The 4,898-nt window shown below is 42.0% G+C and overlaps 1 pseudogene; it reads right to left on the bottom strand.

Moving 5' to 3' along the window:
• Positions 1 to 1,141: 1,141 nt before the first annotated feature.
• LOC136329748 (mitotic spindle assembly checkpoint protein MAD2A pseudogene) lies at positions 1,142 to 2,994 on the bottom strand (annotated as a pseudogene).
• Between the last annotated feature and the right edge of the window lie 1,904 nt (positions 2,995 to 4,898).

Raw genomic sequence — 4,898 nt, 5'->3', positions numbered from 1 at the left:
GGCTGTGATCTGTGCGAGAAGGCAGGATCTCAAGGCCTCAGACAAACATGCTTGGATTCAGAACAAAGACTGGATCCTGGCAGAGTGTGGGAGTTCTGGGTACAGATAATACGGCAAAAGTCTAAGCCCATAGGCTGTCTATTAAACAACTAAAAGGACAAGAAGCAGTGGCACTTCCTGGTCACTCAAGCTATTGAAAGTTATATCTGTCAGAATTCCTGGTTACAAGGTAGGGTGACCAACTCATCTCAGGATACCCTTCAGTCCTGGGAAAAATTAAGATAGTTTGTAACCCTTTTGCAAAGAAGAGAAACTGTTACCGGCCGGGTTGCTTGGGGGACAGATTCGAGATAGAGATCCGATCAAAGTACCTTTGTCAGAGATGGTCTTGGGATCACCAGCTAAGGAAGGGAAAAGAAGAGACAGAAGCAGGAATGGGTGCAGGAAAAGGATGGGCTAATATGTGGTCTCATTGTAGGCCTCAGCTAACCCCGCAGAAGGCTCTACCGTTGGGATAATCCTTCAGAGTTGCCCTGACTTTAGTGCTGCCAGATTTAGCAAATAAAAACACAGGATGACCAGTTAAATGTGAATTTCAGATAAACAAGAAATATTTTTTAATATAAATGTCTCAAAAAAAAAACACTTACAACACACTTATACTGAAAAAGTTTTATATTTTAAAATCTGAAATTATCTGAGCGTTGTGCATTTTATGTGACAACCAGGTGGAGTAAGGGGCCAGCTTTTTCTACCCCCCTCTTGACCAATGTCTAGATTCAGACTGTTCCAGTAAGGAGATGTGGTCTTGGGTAATGAGACTCCCTCAGTGAGGCAGTTGTGTTTGGGGGGGCTGACAGCTGGGGCCGCCTGCCAGCAGCCCACTCAGCAGCTGAGAAAATAAATCCTTCAGACTTGAAAGGGAATTTGTAGAGCTCATCAAGTGTCTATTACAGAAACAGACTCTCAATAACTTATTTATTGGAATGTACTAGCAGGATATTTTGTTCACAGAATCAAAGAGAAGGCTGGGGAATTAGGCTCAGAAAATAGCCAGGAGAGCTGAGCCATGGGAAAAACATGGCAAAGTCCCACCACAGGGACAATTTGAGTTGCTAATGCATCTACCCCAACCTTTTCATCATCCAGTGGACTCAACCCAGCTCCCACCACATTGAGTAATGTCCCTGTAGAATTGTGTCAACCCTTTGAGATGACAAGTCCGGATGTGAGCATCTGATTGGCTGATTTGAGTCACATGTTCACCCTCCAGCTTCTGTAAGGGCAGGAGGCTTTCTGCTTCCCGTTTAGTCTCACAAATGCTGATTCTCCTAAAAAATAAAAACAGTTTATCAGGGCCAACATTAGGAGCTGGCAACATCTTTAAGAGCTCCTCAAAGTTTGAATTAATCCCTTTCTACTGGTCCCAAGGAATATGATCATGAAATGTGGGAGACAAGACCATGTGGAATACAGAAGGTCTGATTTTCTCAAATAATGCAACAGGTAACCCTAGAAACCCAGGAGCAGGAATGAGTAATTATGTAGACACTTTACCCAAACACTAATATGCCTTTCCAATGCAGAGGAAAGTGCCTCTCTTGTGTGGAATTTACTTTCTGTGGCTATAGGACCAGCCTTGCTGTATTTTATTTTATTTTTTAAAACATACACATTTAACTTTATTCATCATTGTCATTTAAAACTTGATTTTAGAAAACACAAAAAGACATTTTTAAGAGTTCTATATCTCCAGAATTTAAACAGTAGAAACAGCAATAGCTTTGTAAGTGTAAATCATATACATTAAAATCAAATAATTGGAGGTTTTTTTAAATATAGAAACTATACAAATGATATAACTGGCAAAAGTACCTTACAGCAATATTCTGTTATTGTGGATTATCAGTTACTTTAGGATGTAAACAATGATTCTGAATATTCAGAATTCTTTTGGTGTCTTTCATATTTACCTATATTCTGAGTCAAGCTACTTGACCAAAAGGTCTGATGTAGGAAAGCATTCAGCTTTATGGCAAAAGCTTCTCCATCTATAGTAAGCACCTTCAAAGAAACAGACCTCACAGTTCTGATGTAGTCTGCTGATTCTCTTTTGAACAGTGTGCAAAAAATTACATCAACCCTATGGAAAGCCAAACAGGTACCAAAAAATGGAACAATTATGCACAGTTCAGTAAAGTATAACGTTAAGTCTTCCCCATCTAAAAATTAATCAAAGAAATAAAACATGAACTATAGTTGACTTGGTTCCAGGAAATGCATTTGAGAATTAGACTATTGTTCTTGTCTCCTCTTTAATCTTGGACAGGAATTTTTGTATGCTGCCACGCAGTTTACTTTGTGGATTTAGGAGAGAAGGAATGGAGATGGACTTGCTCAGAATTGGTAATGAACTGTGGTCCCTATTCTTCCCACTTTTCAGGTACAACCAAATCTTTGTAGATCAAATGAACAAGGAACTTCCAATAGTGGCAGAAATCTCACCGTAGCTGTGATCTGTCTGATCACTGAGCAGATTTCAATTTGGATAACTTTCTGAGACTTCTCTGGGTGTACTGTCATCTTTGGCTGTCTTGTCACACTCGGTATCAAACTGCCAACTTTCAAGGACCTCACTGCTTTCAATACTCGAGATGACTACACCGGTTTCTGAACTGAACACTTGTATAACCAATCTTTCAGTTGTTCCACTACATGATTTAGGTATTTCATGAGCTCAGGATCAGTAGTGACAAACAAGGTGAATCCATATTTCTGTACTTGGGTAAAGGTTTCAGATGGATAAATGCCACACTAATATAAAATGCTATTGATGTCAAACGAGAAGGGCTCTGCCAAAATCCCGGTGCTCTTGTGCAGGGTGACGCCCCGCCACGGCCACACCCACCTCCCTGGTGTGAGGCCACACACACTTGGCCTGTGCACGGAGACCGCAGGGCTCGACCACTCCTTTAAATGAGAGATGATATCCATTCCATGTTTAAGAAATACAATATTCGGCCCTGGCCGGTTGGCTCAGTGGTAGAGTGTCGGCCTGGCGTGCAGGAGTCCTGGGTTCAATTCCCGGCCAGGGCACACAGGAGAAGTGCCCATCTACTTCTCCACCCCTCCCCCTCTCCTTCCTCTCTGTCTCTCTCTTCCCCTCCCGCAGCCAAGACTCCATTGGAGCAAAGATGGCCCGTGCGCTGAGGATGGCTCTATGGCCTCTGCCTCAGGCACTAGAATGGCTCTGGTTGCAACAGAGCGATGCTCCAGAGGGGCAAAGCATCGCCCCCTGGTGGGCATGCCGGGTGGATCCTGGTTGGGCACATGCGGGAGTCTGTCTGACTGCCTCCCCGTTTCCAGCTTCGGAAAAATGAGAAAAAAGAAAAGAAAAGAAATACAATATTCTTAGGTCTGTAGGCTGATATATAGTACATTAACAAAGAATATAGCCCTATAGGTAGCTCAGTTGGTTGGAACGTTGTCCCCATATGCCAAGGTTATGAGTTCCATCCTCTATCAGGGCACATACATGAATCAACCAAAGAATGCATAAACAGGTAGAACAGCAAACTGATGCTTCTCTCTCTCTCTCCATTCCTCTCTCTAAACTCAAGAAATAAAAAAAAAGATTTTTAAAGGAATATAAAATTTTAATAGATGGGGCATTTTAGCCTGACGAGTAGTGGTGCAATGAACAGAGCATCAACCTGGGATGCTGAGGTCCCAGATTCAAACAGCGAGGTTCCCAGCTTGAGGGAGGTTTCATCTGGCTTGAGCGCAGGATCGTCAACATGATCCCAAGGTTGCTGGCTTGAGTTCAAGATTGCTGGCTTAATTGAGGGATCACTGGCTCGGCTTGAGCTCCCCGCTTTCTCCCCTCTGTTGAGGCATGTATGAGAAGCAATCAGTGAAAACTAAAGTGACACATCTACTAGTTGATGCTTCTCATCTCTCTCCCTTCCTGTCTCTCTCCCACAATAAAAAAATTTCTTTACTAGATGGGACATTTTACAAATAAATAAATTTGGATGCAAAGGTGTATAGGAACTATTTCAGAATATGCCTTAGTGGGTAGACAGTACCTGGTGGGGTCACCAGGCTTTGCAGAACCTCAGTTCTACTGATTCACTAACTTCATTTTTGTCTTTCTTTTTTATTTTTAATTGAATTTACTAGGGTGACACTGGTTAACATAATTATATAGTTTTCAGGTGCCCAATTCTACAACATATCTCTGTACAGTGCATTGTGTGTTCACCCCCCCCCCAGTCAAGTCTTCATCCATCGCCTTTTATTCTCCTATTTTTGTCTTTCTTCATCTATACATCCATCCTTATATCATCTTTGCATCCACCTAAACATCCATGCAACAAATGCTTATGGAACATCTAGTATATATCATGCTCTGGTACTGGGGATGCAATAGTGAACAGAAGAGTCACAGTTATTACCTTGAATAGCTTACATGCCACTGGAGAGACAGCCATAAAACAAGTATACAGATTAATTTGCGACTTCTCATTTACAAAGAAGGAAAAAAAATTAAGAGGTTGAAATAAAAAATAAAGAGGGGAGGGTAGAGAAGATAGCTTATTTTAGATAAACTGGTAGGGCCCTGGCCGGGTAGCTCAGTGAATAGAGCATTGTCCCAGTACTCTGGCTTTGCTCCCTGGTCAGGGCATATACAAGAAGTAACCAATGAGTGTACAATTAAATGGGACAACTAAGTTGAACCACTAGTTGATGCTTCTCTCTCTCTCTCTCTCTCTTCTCCCTTCCCCTTCCTCTCTTTTTTAAATTAATGGGAAAAAATTTTTTTAAAGTGCACAACTAACTAGATAGGGTGGGCCTAACCGGTGGTGGCACAGTACATTGAGTATTGGCCCAGGACA

This window comes from Saccopteryx bilineata, chromosome 3, assembly GCF_036850765.1.
Source record: "Saccopteryx bilineata isolate mSacBil1 chromosome 3, mSacBil1_pri_phased_curated, whole genome shotgun sequence".
In the NCBI taxonomy this organism is placed as follows: domain Eukaryota; kingdom Metazoa; phylum Chordata; class Mammalia; order Chiroptera; family Emballonuridae; genus Saccopteryx; species Saccopteryx bilineata.
This window is presented reverse-complemented; position numbering and strand designations above follow the sequence as displayed.